Source organism: Sorex araneus, chromosome 2, assembly GCF_027595985.1.
Source record: "Sorex araneus isolate mSorAra2 chromosome 2, mSorAra2.pri, whole genome shotgun sequence".
NCBI lineage: Eukaryota > Metazoa > Chordata > Mammalia > Eulipotyphla > Soricidae > Sorex > Sorex araneus.
The window spans coordinates 177,556,098-177,575,449 of record NC_073303.1 but is presented as its reverse complement, the minus strand read 5'-3'; the positions used below and the strand labels follow the sequence as shown (position 1 = coordinate 177,575,449).

The 19,352-nt window shown below is 33.5% G+C and overlaps 1 non-coding gene across 1 annotated transcript; it reads left to right on the top strand.

The window, feature by feature from the left end:
• The first annotated feature begins 551 nt into the window (after positions 1–551).
• LOC129402652 (U1 spliceosomal RNA) lies at positions 552–719 on the top strand. The gene has a single exon (XR_008628758.1). It is a non-coding gene; the product is annotated as a U1 spliceosomal RNA (small nuclear RNA).
• The last annotated feature ends 18,633 nt before the right edge of the window (positions 720–19,352 follow it).

The window sequence follows — 19,352 nt, the reverse complement described above, 5'->3', positions numbered from 1 at the left end:
TCTATTCTGGCATCTCATATGGTCACTAAAATACCACTGGGAGTGATCCTGAGAACAGAGTTAGGAGTAGTTTCTGACCTCTCCAGGTATGGTCCCACCCCGAACACTGAAAAGGTAAATGATTAATTAATTAATTAATTAATTAATGTTCCTTGAATGCACCTAATTTGGGGGAATGGAGGACATGATACATGTAGGCAATATACTTATATTAAAGCTTTTCTCTCCTTTGCTATGTATCAGAATATCCTAAAAGTGCCCAAACTTTTCATCAGTTGATACAGTTACCAATGCTACATGGTGAAGTTCTGGAAGAAAAATGACCCCTCACTTTTCTATTTCTTTTTCTTTGAATCGCTCATCTACTCTAGGTTCTCAATTTACGCTCACACACTTCAGAGATCTCTAAGTGACCAGTTTTAAGCTTCCATAAATACGCTGTGTGTGATGGAAATAAATTCATGGAGGTAACATCTTCCAGGTAGCACTCATCAATCGTGGTATAGGTTGGCTTTTGTATTTATTTATTTAGAGCTGAATAATAAGGTTCTCTACTTACCTAGCAGGGGAGACACCTTGATCACAAAGGTGGTTATGCCAGGGCAAGTGTTATCCATTGCATTCCGGATATGCTGTCCCCTGAGATTTCTGGGAATGTGGGTTGCTTGGCTGCATACCTCTACTGTGGTAGTAGGAGACAATATTTGCACTCTCCCCTGGGAAAAAGAAAGTTTCTATGGGACAAGGGACAAAGCTTTCTAACCTTGGCTTTTTAAAAAATTATAAGAAAAGGGACACAGCTTGTTAACTTTTAATATTTTTAATGTTTTTATATACTTAAATATATATATTTGTTCATATATACATAGGCATGCACAGGTATAAGTGTAGAGTATAATACCGCATTGACTTTTGGAGAACCCTACCCTACTAGGCATCAGTTCAATTTTTAGCAATAAAGTATAATATCTGTCTCCCAGTATGTGATTTATAAGCTGCAGTTTCCTTTCTATTGAGTTCTACGATCATCTCCATTTTTTTTCTTTCTTATTTCTTGAGCAATGTCTGGATTTTGAAAGCACCTGTCCGCCATCTGGTATGAGTTGAGCTAGTTTCTTAGTTTCTTTGCTCTTCCCACACTGATCATTAGACCCAACTTTTTTTTTCTTATCTACATGAATGCATCTGCATTTCTATAGTAGGTTCCATTGAAAGCAAATGGTCCAAAATGTCATACCTACTTTTTAATAGAAATAGCTACAGTTAGAACAAATAATTACTTGTAGCCCCACTGGGCGATGTCTTATGAGAACCAGAAAAGCATTTTCCCAGTTACCTTATAGCAATGTATTAATAGTCAGAGCTGTAAAATAAGCAAGACATCTACAAGAAAGCAGAGAAACAAAAGAAAACACACTGTTTTTTTCTGGTTCATGTATTCTTTGAGAAAGAGGGAAAGATAGAGAGAGAAAGAAGTGCATGCACATTCTCAAATTTCTCCCTCCTCTGATAGGAAGGGGCAGTACAATGGTAGGAATAAGGATCTTTAGTAAATATTTAAATCAGCTACCTAAAAATATAGTTTACAATTTTAAATTAACTTTAAAATTTCAAGTTTGTTTTATGAAGAATTTTGACTATGACAAAGCGAATGAAATAGAATATGAATCATGAAGTAAAAATTAAAGCATGATGTTAATTTTATTGATTTGTGCTTAAATGTACATACTAACCAAGGTCTGTCATACAGTCACAAACTATAGAATTCACCTGTTTATTTATAATAGCAAAGGAAAGAGTGAGTGAGGACACACTATAAAACACATAATTTAAAGTGTTTTTAGAAATAGCTGATATTTTATTATTTACCAAGTGCATATTTAACCGTCTTAGAATAAAGTATATTAAAATAATTTTATTTACATGTATTATAGGTGATAATATAAAATATATCTATAAATCAGGTTTTGAATTTTACTATAACTGTGCTTTTCAAAGGAGATAATTAAATTACTGTCTTTGGGAAAGGTCATTTTGTTGGGATAGCACAGATTAATCTCTTTAGAGCACTTGCTCTTAATAACCATGAATCGTTTCACAAGCTTGAAGGCTTGGCAAGATTCCATCCAGCCTAAAATACTTTGAAAATGAAAGAAATTCACTCAGAAACACTCTAATCATTTTTTTAAACCACCAATTAACCCGCTTAAGCACCTTTGTGTTATCATCTACTAGTTAACCTACTGTATGATCAAATATTTGGGAAAATGAGAAGATGAAGTCTCTAGAGTTTCTTTGTTCATTTTTGTCTTTGATTTGGTGTTGGCGCCCTAAGCTAAACATAGAAGGCAAAAGATCTGAACTCCAGTTCTGACAGAATAAAATCTACTTTTAGGAATTATTATTGAATACCTGTCACCTTATTCTTAATGTCTATTGAAATGTTCACATGCTGTACCTATATCCAAATTATTAAGAATTATTTATAATATAACTTTTTGGGGGGTCTTTATAATATATAATGACAGACAAAATCTGTGTCTATAAAAATCACATTAAAGTTCCACGGGCCAGGGCTCAGGGCTTAGGGGGGAGATCAAACCCTGGTCAGTCTCATGCAAGGCAAGTATTCTACCCACTGTACTATCTCTTTAACCCTATGAAGTTTTTGAAACTGAAGTTTGGAACAATAATACAGTGTGTAGGCACTTGCCTTGCACACGGCTGGCCTAGGTTGATTCTCTGGCACTCCATATGGTCCCCCGAGTCCACCAGGAATGACACCTGAGAACAGAGCCAGGGCTGTATTGGGTGTGTCCCCAAAACCAAAACCAAAATAAGACCAAATCAAAAGAAAAAAAAAACACCTTTTTTAACTGTGCATATAAATTGGGTACAAATTTTTTGTATAGAAATTATATATATTATACATATATATATTATACATATATATATCTCAGGAGCTGGAGCAATAACACAGCAGGTAGGGTGTTTGCCTAGCATGCGGCCGACCCGGGTTCAATTCCCAGCATTCCATATCCCATATGGTCCCCTGAGCATCACCAGGAGTAATTCCTGGGTGCAGAGCCAGGAGTAACCCCTGAGTATGACCCAAAGAGAAAGAAAAAAGAAATTGTGTGTGAGGGGCTGGAGCGATAGCACAGCGGGTAGGGCGTTTGCCTTGCACGCGGCCGACCCGGGTTTGAATCCCAGCATCCCATATGGTTCCCTGAGCACAGCCAGGGGTAATTCCTGAGTGTAGAACCAGGAGTAACCCCTGTGCATCGCCGGGTGTGACCCAAAAAGCAAAAAAAAAAAAAAGAAATTGTGTGTGTATATATATATATATACACACATATATATACACCTATATATATATATATCAGTTGGGCAGAGCTATAGTAAAGTGAGTAGGGCATTTTGCTTTGTACGCAGGCATTCCAGGTTTGATCCCCATTATACCATATGGTCCTTCAAGTCCACCAGCAGTTAATTCTTGAGTGCAATTAGAGATAGTAGTAACCCCCGAGTATTGCTAGATATGTCCCAAAAAGAAAAAAAAAGAGAAATTATATGTTAATGAAGTTGATTGAAAACCAAATAAAAATAATGCATTAAAGTTCCTTATTAAGAAATTAATGTCAAGGCTTACTAGTGAGGAAACAACAGCTAATTTGGTGCAGAATAATCCAAGATGAGAATTTCCACATTCGCAGGACTATCTAGCTGTCCTACCGATATAGCTAGCCTAAGAAATTAAAAATTGTAGTGAAATATGATGTTCTCCAATGAACTATGGTTAGACATGAGTAAAATATGTGCTTTATTTTTTCAAGTTGTGGGCTGAAATTTTGCTGAATTCTATAAGCATTCTCTTATCAACAAAAGAATATCTTATTCCCATTGGGAAAATTTTTTTCATATGGCTATAGTTACTGCATATTTGATTTGTTTTCAAAAGTTTATTTAATAAAACAGGAATCTCTAGTGCTTAAACTAAATGCACTTATAAAATGAATACCTATTTCTGAATTGCCTTGTAGTATCATGGGCCTCCTAGTAATATTCTTTAACTTTTCTATAGGGATTAAAATAAAGCATCATGGGCCCCCTAGTAATATCCTTTAACTTTTCTAGAGGTATTGAAGATTTTCCTTGAAAGAAAGGAGTTTTCCCCCTTTTTCTAATACCTTCGATATGTATGTATATAGGCATGAAAAATTATGATTCCGTAGGAAATTATTCTTGACCTCTTAGAATGACTTTGGAAGAAGCAAAAATAGGGACATTCCTAAGAGAAAAACAATATCATTTGTATGAGTCTTCACAAGGATAATAACTACAACAAAAGTATACTTGAATCCCAGAGAGAAGCCAAAGGGGTTACAGTGCTTGTCTTGCATGCAATTGACCCATTTTTGATCCCTGTCATCACGTATGCCTTCCTGAATATTGTGATCCCTGACTACCACTGGGTGTGATCCCTGAGTACCACTGGGTAGGACATCAATGCCATACATATGAAATAACTTTGTAGGCTAATTTTGATTTAATTTTATTTCTTTATAAGAATTACCATTGAGATCTGCTATCAAATTTACAAAATAAGACAGCCACTGTAATTTAAATGATTGCACCAACTTGAACATATTTGCTGTATAGAAAGATATTGTCTACTAGAATACGTATTCCAAACCACAGAGAATCCAAGAGGAGAGAGTATAGACTAGCACTTTTTGTATCTTCAATTAGTCATCATTATATACTAATATTAACATTGGATTTTAATAAAACATTAACTAATATTATTTTTATCAGTTGTTGACAAATGGACTATTTTAAGTTGAAAGCTATTACTTAAAACAATTTTTTTGGTCACTTGCCAACTTTTGAAATAATACCCTAAATAAATGTGAGAGCAGTTTCAGCATAACTAGATGAAGTTTATGGGCAGATGTTGTAGTTTTAAATAAATTGCTAAATCATTTTCTTATGAATTGACTAGAAATCTAAATGCTACTGGTGACTATTTTCATCATGTTCTCTTATTATACATTGTTAGCATTTGTTATAATATTGAGTTAGAAAATTAGAAAAAAATAATACATTTTACATTTGGTAACATCTCTTAAAATTTAATTTTGCATCAAATGCAGTGTTTTACAATAAAATATTCTCAGCTTCCACTTAGCTTACAAATCACGTGAAAACTCGTTTGTGTGTTTGTGTGTGTGTGTGTGTGTGTGTGTGTGTGTGTGTTATAAAGCAGTTCAATACTCTCAGTAGCTTGCCAGGCTCTTTGAGAGGTATGAAGGAATTAAACCTGGGTCGACCACGTGCAAGCCAATGCCCTACCCGCAGTGTTATTGCTCCAGTCTATCACATGTATGTTGCTGAAATACAAAAGGATTCATACTTTTGAGAAGCTATGTAAAATTTATAATCACCTACATAAATGTTTCACCTAATAATTTTAGAGAATCATTGTTTTTTGTTTATAACTTATTTAATGACCTAAACAATTCATTTCAGCTCATTCATTTCTAATAAAGCAGTAAAAACTTACCATACCCCAAGGCTGTTTGGATCCAAAATTAATTTTTATTCGTCTGCTCTGCTAGGTTATTTAATGCTAACTCATTTCAATCTCTATGCTCTGCTTTATACCATTTTATTTATAATTACTAAATTAATCATTTTAACAATTTACTTTAAAATGTGTTTCATGTGATGATAAAATCAACAAAAATCACATTTTTACTGTTATATACAAAATCCTGTTGCTCCTTTTGAGGTAATCAGTCTCCCTCTAATTATACTGCCTACAAAGACTTAAAAGAGCCTTAGTTCTGCATTCCTTAAAGCAATTCACCTCAAACTATAAAACTAGAAAATTAATGCTTCTGTCTACTTTGACTGTTTCTGGCAAATTGCTTGAATAAGACAAAGTTTTGTTAAAAGCACATTCTTTTCTCTTTGTCCTTAGTTTGCAATTTGTCTTGCAAAAGCTTGATGACCTTGCTCCAACTTATTACTCTGTTCAAACTTTTCTATGTGTACTAATCACTCCTCATGATATGTACTACAGAGATTACATACATGTATTATCTGTGGTGTATGTGAGTACCTGTTTATATTGTTCAATAACTAATTAAAGAATAACATTTTAAGGCTTACATAAAGACAACAAAGAAGATAGATGTTAGTGAGAGAAAATAATATTTCTACCTATGACTTTTATCATTTCACACACAAAGACTTTGTTTTTTGTTTTGCTAACCCAGAAGAATCATGTAAACAACTGCCAGCTTTCAGCTTCGGATAAATTTCAACCACCCTTTCTATACAGTACTTCTAAGATATCGAATCAAAAGGATTTAATAGTTTATCTTTTATCACTCTCTGCTGGTTTAGAACATTACTACTGTAATTCAAATCTTTTCTTCAGAAGTTAAAGATGTCTCCCTTTCCCTCTAAAACCTATGACTACCATTGTTGGCTCTTTAGGTATATTTTGATGATTTCATTGATGAGCTTCTTTCCTCGTAGTATTTTGTTTTTCTACTTTAATACTTTTTATTGAGCATCTTATTAATCTATGTGGCATCATTTTGCGGCATCACAAATCCTTGACCTTCTCGACTGCAGAGATGAACAATTAAATAGTTGTCAACTGGAAAATCTCAACCTCAAACCTTGTCTACAATTGGAACTTAAATTATTTTCCAGCTACTTACAGCTTTTATTTCTCTCCACTTTCCACTTTCACATCTGCTGTTAGACATTTTGCCTCTGCTCTCAAGGTGACCTCTGATCCTTCAGCACCTGCTCATTTTCCTGGGCTTTTTCTTTCTTCACTTACAGGGGCCTCGTACCCAGCCTTGAAACTGGAGACCTCCTATAAATGTTTGTGAAACTCTACTGAATCCACTAAACCTCTCTGGTTTGACTGGGTATTGTATTCTGCTCTTTCAATATCCTTTTGAATGAACCTTTAACTCACTCATTTACTTGGTCTCTATTGCACTCCTCAAGACGTTACCACATATCCTGGTGATTTCTTTACTCACTTACTCTTCCATTTTGCTTATAATGATATATCAAAAGGCATATCATTACTAATTGGATGTAATAATTACTATACCTATGTTCAGAGTCCTAGTTACAGCTCAACATATTTACTTTTTGCATTAGTATTGAAATACTAAATGCATTAGTATTTCATTTTTTTAACAGTAGTTGTTATTACAATAACTTTTAGCATTTTCAGTGTCTGTTCTTGAATTAGATAAGACATTAAAAGGAGTAGATGGGGTCAGGAAATTCCTTTTCTTTGGAAAAGACTCACCTGTTTTCCTGTATTAATACTTCAATGCTTTTAATCCCTTTTCATCTTGACTTCTACAAAGAGCATGTTTTTCCAATATGTTCCCTGTATTTCCAATATTATTTGCATTAATGTTTCATGATTTTTGCAAGATTACTCAGATCTTCTCTCTCAAAAACAAAATAAAGACAACTTTCTTTTCATTTTTTCTGCAGAAAATACTTCCCACTTCTATGATCGAATAATTATGAATTATTAGTCACTGGACTCGTAACTACCTACTCTTGTCCTTTGTGGTAATTGCTTTTAGGAAATCTATCTGTGAACTTTTCATCAAAATTAATGGCCATATTTTTCTCTTTGAACTTCCAAGGCAATTGATATTCCTACCCCTTGTTTCGAAGGATTATCTTTAATTCATCTTGATCTTCTTTTCAAAAGGCATAATGACTAGTCATAGCAGTTACACTCACCTCACCCAAATACTTGCTCCCCAATACAGATTTTCTTTCATTGAGATTTTAAGATGCAAAAAGAAAACAATTTAAGATTTAAAATAAATTATATTCTATTTGCCCACCAATAATGTCTCACGTACACAAATGCATACAAAGCAGAAAATGAACAAGCCATGCATTATATTCTACCATAATAAAATAGTCAAACTTTGACAAAATATTTGTCTAACTGGTGAAGTTGCACATTATAGTTTGTTAGTTATGTACTATAGTTTGAGTCTGTATCTCCATCTTTCATTTTCCTGCTTTCTATATCTATTTCATTTCTGTATGTCTACTGTTTATATGTGCAACATTTCTATAAATCCAACTCTAGGACTTCTAGATGCAATACATTTGGATCTTTATCTATAATTTATAGAAATTAAATGCATGAAGAAAAGTGTTCATTGTTGTGCATTGTAAATCCCAGCAACTTTACTTCTACTAACATATTTATTACTTTTGATAATCGCTATTACTCTGTAAATACAAGGAATTTGCTTTTCTATCATTTGATGATCTGCACTTTTAATTCTTTACTTACAATAGAAATTAAAATGAAGACACACTCTAAGCAGATGCTACCCCATTATAATATTATATAATCCAATAATAGAAGGATTTGATAGTAATCAGTTGCCATCAAAATATTTTTTCTATAAAAATAATGTACCACAATTGTATTCTTCAATATCTTGAAATTCTTTAGAAAGTTGGCCAAACAGTTACTAGCCTTATTTTAAGTCCAATACATTTCATCACATAGGTTGCACTGTCCTTGATATGGTACAGCAATCCTATCAATAAACCCTCTTTAATGGGTTTATCTCATGTCAATGACCCTTTCTTATATGGTCCATTTTAATTATGTGTATTATTCATGACCAAACAAGCCTCAATTCATTGTGCATCTATTTCCTAATTATTAAACTATTCTTTCTTTCTGTTTTTCAGATAACATTTACTGAGTACTTGGTGACATGCTTTTTTTCTATTTCTCTGATAACATCACTGGTATTTGGTGACAAATGTCATTTTAGTTTTATGCCATGTAGCAAAATTCCTGCTGTCAGGTACTATATTAAATAAAAAATATTTATTGACAGAAGGGAAGTAGACATCTTTCAATTGTGCTATTTACAGTTCCTGAAATATTATATATTCAGAGAGTTTTCTGGGTGCCAGATGTTATCTAAATTCATTTAATCCTCACAACCATACTCTGCAGTTGTTGTTATTAAATCCATTTAATAAATGAGAACTGAGGTTCAGAGAGGTTAAATCTCCAAGGTCAGATAGATAATCAAAACCAGCTATCTTTGATTGCAAAGCTCATAATCCTTTCATTAGACCTAGAAGATTTCAAATACTTGTGAAATGATTGTTTTAAATGAAAAGAGTTTGAATTGGTGTAATATGATTTCAAGTATTTATATGTAAATAGTCTGCCTAACTTTCTAGCTATACTCTGAAAAAAACTTTTTTATCCAGCTAAATTTGGTTGCTCTGAATATATTTTCTGGTTTGTTATAATCATGCCCCCAAATACAATTATGACCTATAAAATTCCACACAATTTAAACTTGTGTAGTATTATTTGTTTTAAAATATATAAAGCTCAAATGATTGATAAAAATATGTCAAAAGAGTAAAATAAAATGGTACTCAAAATGATAAGCAACAAAGTAATAAAACAAGAATATCTTAAAAATTTATTGTCTGGATACAGTGAATTAAATATTGACCGTTTAGTAAAACGATCTTTTAAAAGAAAATATCATGTTAATCTGATAGAAAATGCTGTGAAAAATAGCAAATGGTAATTAGTTAGAAGAAGTCATAAAATTTTCCACTTATGCTTTTTGCAAATAAAATGGGACCTCATCCTTAGGGTGCAGAAAACAAAAGAAGGCAAACCAAGACAATAAAAGCACTGTAGCATTGTCATCCCATTGTTCATCGATTTGCTCGAGCCGGCACCAGTAACGTCTTCATTGTGAGACTTGTTGTTACTGTTTTTGGAATATAGAATATGCCACAGGTAGCTTACCAGGCTCTGCCGTGTGGGTGGGATACTCTCAGTAGCTTGCTGGGCTCTCTGAAAGGGATGGAGGATTCGAACCCGGGTCAGCTGCATGCAAGGCAAATGTGCTACCTGCTGTGCCATCACTGTAGTCTATAAAAACAGTATGAAAGCAAAAAGAAAAAATTGCTGGTATTTATTTTACTGTATCAGCAATAACTATCCCACAGAAATATTATATATACATATATATGAAAGAAAAAACATGTAGGAAATAAAATTTGGGGGCATGGAGTTATTATATTTTATGGTGAAAATCCATCAAAGTGAAAATCAGATGATGCCAATAGATGAATGGCATTTTAACTCCATCATATTAAAGGGAAACCAACTGATGAAGAAAGCAATTTAGAACTTTGTTCAGTTGAGAAACCCCAGGAGTCTATGAAATTTGGCTATCATCATACAATGTCATCAAATTTTCTGGAGAATGAACTGTTTCTAGTTCTTGTTGATCCCTTAGATTTCGTGCTATTAGTGAATCAGTTTGAAATTTCTTTGCCTAACCCTGGTTAAGAATCTTCAGAGAACAATGTAAGTGCAATTTGTTTTGTTTGGAAGCGTCCCAGTTATGGGGCCTCTGAGGTCCCCAACACCTGGAACATTTGCCTCAAGCTCATGGTAGCAGGGCATAACCAGGGCAGAACTCCTGATCCCTTACCTTGTTTAGTTTTTATTGACTCATACAAATCCAGACATGGGGAGTTATTTATCCTCATCACCTCGTTCATTTGGCTGCAGAAAACATTTTTAAAGAGGGAGCCTCAAATGAAAAAAAAGAAATTTAAAGAAAGATAAAAAAGGATCTTAGCTGATATCAAGAGGCATAAAGCCAACGGAGCAAATTCTAGATGAAAATCAGGAGAGAAACATTACAGAGATGACAAAAAGACGTATCTGTCTTTCAACAGTCTTACTTTAATTCCGCTGAGATCCATTAGCAGCTGTGAAGTGTGAAAATTAGGAGCTAAAGCACAGATGATATTTTAAGGCTGAGAATGCAGTAAGCATTCACATTTCCTTCTCACATCCCCTTTTATTCTATCAACTACGTTATTTGTTCTATTTTTTTCCCCTGATTTTCTCAACAGATTCAAATATTGCCTCACAAGTCTGATGAGAGAATGACCTGGTTCACAGTGATAGCATCAAGGGCCAATTTCCCAAGAGACTCTCTCAAGGGGACAAGGAAGCAAGCAGATGTTTTCCATCAACAACTAATGCTGGATAGCTACCATTACTCCCTTCCTAACCACATGCTCTAGGCCGTAATCATGTACTCCCTTCTTCTGCTTTCATAGACACAGCAGCATGTCATAATTCAAACCCTGTCTTGTTGACACAGCTTGCTTCAGCTGTTCACATTGCAAATTGTTTGTTCACTGAAACCGAAGACACAGCAGCTCTTTGTGGGATGACTAAAAGGAGCTGCAGATTTCTGGATGATGTTTGCAGTGCCGGGCTCTAGAAACATCACACAAATATGTTTACACTCTTTCAGCCCTAGCTACACAGGGGGGTGTTTCTATCACTGATAGTCTTATAGCAGGTACCAGCTGAAACAGAACCTGTGCGTCTTTTGATGAACCTCTCCCCATTATTATTGTTTTCTTTCTTTCTTTCTTTCTTTCTTTCTTTCTTTCTTTCTTTCTTTCTTTCTTTCTTTCTTTCTTTCTTTCTTTCTTTCTTTCTTTCTTTCTTTCTTTCTTTCTTTCTTTCTTTCTTTCTTTCTTTCTTTCTTTCTTTCTTTTTGCTTTTGTAAGGCTGTGCTCAGGGCTTACCCCTTGATTTAGTGTCCAGGGATCAGTTCAGACCAGCTCCAGGGACCGTATCATGTGGCAGGGACTCAAAGTTGGGTTTGTCACATGTAAGGCAATGGCCTTATCTGCTGGACTATTGCTCCGTCCCGAAACTCCTATGATTTTTGAAGCAACATACAATTCCACTTTGCATTAAAAAGCTAGAGCATTGAACTACGCAGCTGTTAGGAAAAATGAAGTAATGGAATTTGCTTATACATGGATGGATATAGATAGTATCATGCTGAGTGAAATGAGTCAGAAGGAGAGGGACCAATAGAATGACTGCACACATTCGTAGGATATATATTAAAAAGAATAGTATGCAAATAGTACTTGAATATATATACATATGTATGTACATAGCATATATATGTACATATATGTATATAATACATAGCATGTAAAAAAATCCAAAGTCAGTAGAAAAAGAGCTAGGAGGAGAGAAGAAATGTCTGTCACTGAAGCAGGTTATAGGGGCTGGAGAGAGAACAGGGGAGGTGAGAGAGGAACTGGAAGTATTGGTGGCAGGATATGTGCACTGGTGAAGGGATGGGTGTTGGAACATTGTATGACTTAAACTCAATCATTAACATTTGTAACTCATAGCTCATGATAATTAAATTAAAATATAAAATAAATTAGTGTTCAAATGAAGGCATATATGTGAAAGGGGAAACAAATAAAAATATGATGCCTCTAATAAAATCAAGTTTTATTAGAGCATGAAAACATAACCCATGAAATCAAAGTACATCACTGGTGTCACCTTTGAGATAACTAAATGTGTTGTATATCTACTTACTTCTAGAGAAAAACTTCTTGGGGTAGTTAACACCAGTTATAATGTTATATTTTATATTTTTTCTCTACGATGCTACTGGTATTACTAATCTCATGATAGAAGTAGTGAACAGGAAACAGGATCACTTAATACCCGGTCTCAAGCAGCTGCACATAATTTTTAACCTGAACAAATTAACATTAAGACTCAATTTCTCTATCTACAAAGTGAGATCTAAAGCATCTCAAAAAACTCATTTAAGTTTTTGAATTCCATTTTCTGTAAATTAATACTTGGTAATCAAAACTGCAAATCAGTATATTTATAATCTAATCATCTTTCCAAATGATTAAAATACTTTTAAAGACAAAGTCCATACCTTCATTTTTCTGTTCTGTCAAAGGTGATTTTTTTTTTTCACAGAAAAAAAAAGTCCTATATGTGCCTGCCACAGAGGCAGGGGGTAGAGGTGGGGGGAGGGGTGTTGAGAGGGATACTGGGAACATTGGTGGTGGAGAATGGGCACTGGTGGAGGGATGGGTACTTGAACATTGTATGATTTGAAACATAATCATGAAAATTTGTAAGCCTGTAACTGTATCTCACAGTGATTCATTCAAATATTTTTTTTTTAAATTCCTATAAAATATTGGCTGTTTTGCTTAATTTCTTTACTCTTATCCTGTACCACATTCATTCTGTCCAAATCTAAGTCTATATGTTTTCTGGGCCATATTTTTAGTCTTTATTTTACCTGTTCATGTCCTGTTATTTTTATATATACAATTTCTTTACATTATGGCTTGAATCCTATTTTTAAAGTTATTCATTCTCCCTTTACCCTGTCCCCTACCCCACTTTTCCCAATGTATAAAATATTTCTCTTCTGTTGCTCGCCAATCAATCTTCAATTAATTGGACTAACCACAAAAATCTTTAGACCCTTTTAATCACATTTTATAAATGCCCCAGAATTATCTCCAATAACCAGGTCAATTTCTTCACCAGGGTTTCTGCTCATTCTCCAAAGTCCAGTTTAAATTCCTTTACCTGCTTTCACCAAAGATCACACACGTCTTTTCAGTTTTTCTAACTTCTCTGTACAATAGACAAAAATGGCATTTAGGAGTGACAATTATTAGTGTTCTTTCCACTAAAATTTTGTGGGAATAAGACTAGATAAACTTAAAATATCACCTCTATAACAAGGAAAGGCTACGTTGTAATTGTGACCTACTTAGAGCTAAGGCTGCATTGAATTTGGCATTAATTATTTCAAGAGGAATGCCTTAATTATTTTAGCCCCAAATTGAACTACCATATCTCATAGCCTAGGGTTAGAAGCACAGGACGTTTGGAGAAGACAAAGAGGAAACTGCTCAAATCCACTGCTAAATTCCTCAACCAGATCAGCCTATTGTCTTTGTATGAAGTCAGAAAACATAAGTGTGCCCTAGATGAGGTTGCTTTATACAGTGACTTTGGTGCATTTTCTTCTTACTCAATAGAATGATTATTTATAGAGGTAAAGAATTTTGACAGAGGCAATTCTATTGGGGGGTGGGATTAACTCAAGGAGACTCAAGGTGTAACAAGGCAAGTAAAGGATTACAGTCAGTGATTTCATGATGCTATGCTAAGGCTGGAGAGATAGCACAGAAGGTAAGACACTTGCCTAGCAAGTGGCTGATGCTGATTTGACTCCCAAACTGTGCTCATTTCGTGAGCTCTGCCAGGAATTACTCCTGACAAGTTGTACTAAAGAGAAAAAGGAGAAGACAGGATGCTATGCCTCTGGCTTTAAAGGAAGAGCTTGTCAACTAAGGAAAATAGTTGGAGTCTAGAAACTGAAATATGCAAGTAATAAGATTCTTCTTTAAGCATCTGGAGAGTGTACAACTCTGCCAATATTTTGATCTTGGTCCAAGAAAGTATATCTCAGATTTATATTCTCCAAAACTCTAAAATAGCAAATATTTATTGTTTATGTCTCTAGATTCCTAGTAATTTTTACAGTGTCAGTACAGGTATATTCACTAATACTTGTTTAAATGTGGGAAAGCATTTAAGTGTAAGTCATCCTCATATTATGAAAACACTTTCTTACATTAATGGCATTCATTTATCCTAATAAAGCTTTGAAAATATTTTAAGCACAAGTTTCAGTATCACACAATTTCTTAAATCTCTACTTTTAAAGTTTTAAAAAGCTATTCCCAGTTTGGATGATCTTTAATATGTCTAAATAATATATATATATGTATATATATATATATATTAGATTCTCAACTTAGAATATCTTCTGACTGGGGCAAATAGTAGGACTGACCTTTACTTTGTATATAGTATACAATATTTACAAGCTTCTGTTAAATTGTTATATGACACTAGATTTCTATGTTGATTTATTTTTATGCTACTGTTTTAATAAATTTTAATTTTGTGTATGCAAAATGTAGAGTGTATTTCTACTTCAGCCAATAACGTTCAGACAAGAAAATTTAATAATATTTTCCTTTACATATTTTTTTCCAAGGAATATTTATTTCTTATGTAGTTTAAAGTTATAGTTTGATATTTTATTCCTTTTCTCTGAATAAATCTCTTTTTACTGTGTGTGTGTTTGTGTGTTTCTTACAGTATAGGATAAGTGAATAAATTTGATCAGTCATGGTTTTCTTCAGTAATATTATTTCTTCATTTGTGAGAGCTTTTGAATTATAAATTTGTTAAATTAATTTTTTATCTTCCCTTCAGCACTATAAATGAATTAATTTTGGATTATAACTTATACTGTTCTAACAAGAAGCTTTCTTTCTGATCTTTGTTCCTTGATATGTAATGTTTCATTTATTTATTTTTTTTAAAAATATTTTATTGAATCACCGTGAAAAAAAGAAAGAAAAAAAATTACAAAGCTTTCAGGTTTAAGTCACAGTCAAATACTGATTAAACCCCCATCCCTTCACCAGTGCACATGTTCCACCACCAAGAACCCCAATACACCCCCCTCCCACCCAACCCCCCATCTAAGTAGCTAATGATATTCCCTTTATTCTCTATATACTTTGAGTACATTCCATATTTCCTTACAGAACTCACTATTATTGATTGAAAATTTTCCCCAACAATCAGGCCTGCTGAATAGGCATCATCTAATAATTTCTCTTCATTGCTTAGAGTGAAGACTTTGAGTCCGCACGGGACACAATAGCGGCTGCGCGCAGTTTTGTGTTTCTAATATTTTAGCTCAGTTCACAGTCAAAATGGATGGCTGCAAGAATCCGCTCTGGTGCCAAAATGGGTTAGGAGACCTCAGGATCACAGACTTTAGGCGCGGAGGGTCTGTTTCTGGTGCCGCGACTCCGGTTCATCTCTGGGCGGAAGGCGCGCCGGGAACGCCCCCCCCTCCCAGGACCACCTACAGGCTACGTCACTAAAGAAAGTCCTACCTCCCGGGTGAGGGGTCTTAGAGGGTGGCTCTCACCACGTGGTTGCTGCCACTGCCGCCATTTTCTGTAATGTTTCATTTATTTATTGTCTACTTTAAATGTTCTCTCAGACTTCATTTTCAACAATTTGGATATACCATACTTACTTGTATGAATTTAATCATTGATATTGCTGTTTTCTGAGCTTTTAAAACATATGATGCAATGTTTATTATTCTAATGTGTGCCTGTTTTTCTCTCTTCTACATTTCTTCCTCTGTGTTTTAGTTGGCTAATTTCTACCGACTTACTTAATTGGTTTATTCTGTAGTTAATTTTAGGCCTTAGAGAGCCTTTTAAGGGCATTCCTCATCTTTTATGAGGTGACTTTAAATTGAAGTATTTCCTCTTATTTCTTTCCATTACTTTTCATCACTACTGAAAATACCTATCTGATTCATCTTTTCCATTGAACTCTATAACTGTGATATTTAACATTGTTTTAAATTCCTAGTCCAATTATATATAAACTCTGCTCTATATCTGAAATTCACTTTGATCTATAGATTCTTTTTTATTGGCAGTCTATTATACTTATTGCTCTTTCAGAATAGTTACTCTACAATTTGTTTTCTGAAAGAGCCAGAAAGAGCTACAAATTTAAAGTGTTTCATGCTCCTTTTGTTGATATTAAAGACTGTGCTTGCCAGTCTTTCCTGATTTCTGCATTCCTCCTGAGAAACAAAATGAGCACTGTATTCATTTAAAAATCAATTAAATCACTCTCTGTTTTTAAGCATCTTATTTGCTTCTGTGCACTTATTAAGTGAGAATGAGATCTACAGAAGATCAGAAAATCATAAACGCTCATAAAATACTAGACTTATTAATTTTATGCAAAATGTGCATACTTCATCATATGCATACATTACCAGGCTCCTTGAAAGCACAGGTAAGTGATGTGAAATCAGACTATTATGATTAAATTTATATTCCATAAAAGCTTACAATACTGGTATTATTCATGCTAATGTTGTGAATAGAATATTCTCAAACAATATCTCCAGTGCTATATATATGGTAACTATTGAAGTCAAGATTCAGACTTACATATGCTGTGCTTCCAAATCATTTGTATTCATCAATTTTTATACCAATTGGAGGTCAAATGCTGTATAGGAGTTTTATTAAGTATATATTATTCATGATAGACTGATAAATCTGAAGACCAGATAGTATCTACTATAATAATTCAAATAGAAAATTAACTAGGTACATAGAATTAGCAAAAGACAGATTAATATTAGATTTTTATGTAAATTATATTATAGGACCTGTAGGTGCATTAAATATAAATTAATGGCTGGAAATGCTGACATAGTGGGTAGATGTTTTGAAATGAGTTACCATTAAAAAGAAGGTAGAAAGAGGAGTTGATAAGGTTGGTTTAAATGTAATAATATCTGGAATTTTCAGAAACATATATATAAGATCTCATGCTTAAAAACAGTTGGAATGTAACATTTTGGGAAATGATCAAAATAGGATAAACTGGGGATAGATAGATAGATAGATAGATAGATAGATAGATAGATAGATAGATAGATAGATAGATAGAATAAGTAAGCATGTGAAAGCAAATGACACTCCAGAATTTTTAAAGAGCGGGAATAGAAGAAAATAATGCCAAAAAACAAGTTTTGATGAGCACTTATATTTAGAGAATGAGGAGATAATAAAAGGTTAAAGGATGTAGTCAAAGATTCAGTGTATTAATGTACAGAACAGTGAAATATGTATCATAATTTGTCATAAAGATTGGAGAAGAGATAGATTGAAAAGAAAAGAATGAAATCAAGTTGAACTGCTTCAAATGCTGATCTTGGGCAGGGTGGGAAAAATATGGGAAAGCAATTGAACTTCCTGCCAAAGACATCGTTACTTAGCAACACTTCACACAGTCTTATGGACTGAAGCCGTAAAGCAGAAAGATATTCTAAGAAGCAAATGCACAATATCTAATAATCTACTTATGTACCCATTAATTCAGCAATGTAGGTCTTGTTTCATAAAAGACATATTATGTACAAGTCCAAAATAATTTGAAAGTTGATACGTCAAAGTTAAATATATCTATTTTATTTACCTTCATCCCCCAATTTTACTAAGGTTTATGAGAAAAGTGGAATTCACTTCCACATTTTAAATATTTTTTCTTTTTTATTAACATTTTCCTGTAATTAATCAAAATGCAGGTATAGTTATATTATCCAGGTTTTTTTAAAAGATGCAATATCCAATTTTTTTAAAAATTCCTTCTTCTGATGAACTTACTAGTGCCTTCTGATGAACTTACTAGTGCTATTTGCACAGCTGATGTTCCATTTTCTTTGATTGGTCAGACACATCTCTAATTTTAGCTGGAATATTGGCCACTCAGGATCACCTTCTGTTTCAGTGTCATTTGTAACAATTCTTTGCTTTGCAAGATTGTTTTTCAATGGAAGCAGAAAGAGTTAATTTTCAAGGCTGAAGTGCTCCCAAAGTTCCCACTATAATTGCTGCTGATTATTTTTATGTTGTAATGAAGCAATAATGATCAAAGCACGGAGCATTTCTTAGGGATTCATGACTGACTGGCTTTGCCTCAGGCCATTAACCCAGTCATTAATTCCCCTGGAAATGCATTGTACTGAGGTCATTATTGTTAATAACAGAGTTGTATGAAAACATTTGCATGTACTCTGGAGTAAAACTGTTGATTATTTTCTGCATGTGTAAGTTTTGTTACTGAAAATCCTAGGAGTGAGGAAGTTTGGTGAAAAGAAAAAATATTGTTCAGTGGATAAATTACTGTTCAATGATTATGTATTTGATTTGTATATAAAATGGTATTTTACATATAACAACCTAAATGTTTTATTTAAATGCATAAGCAAGACTTATTTCTTCATTGTTTCATTATTGGACTACCTAAACATTTGTTAAAGTATTTCATATCATTTGAAGATTTTTATATCTGTCAATTTAATTATATCTATATTAATTCTAGAAAAAAGCACTGAGCAAATGTATGAAGTTTTGTCATCTAGCATACATATATTATTCTTTAATACTACTGGGAGAATGAGCTTGAAATAAAATTTCTTTCAAACTTAGTTATGCATACAGTAACCAATCAAATATCCACATTGTTCTTAACCAGTTCCACTTTTTCAAATAACCAAATGCCATAAAATCATCACACTAAAAATGTTTATTTTTAAGAAAAATATTCGTTATGCATACTAGTGAGGTTCTTACCAAAATAATAGTAACAATGTGAAACACAATGTTGTTTAAACAAAATTAAACAGCAAAACAACCTGTACTCTATCTGAAGTTCAAACGCAACTCATAATCACAGGACTACAATAAATTCTTAATCA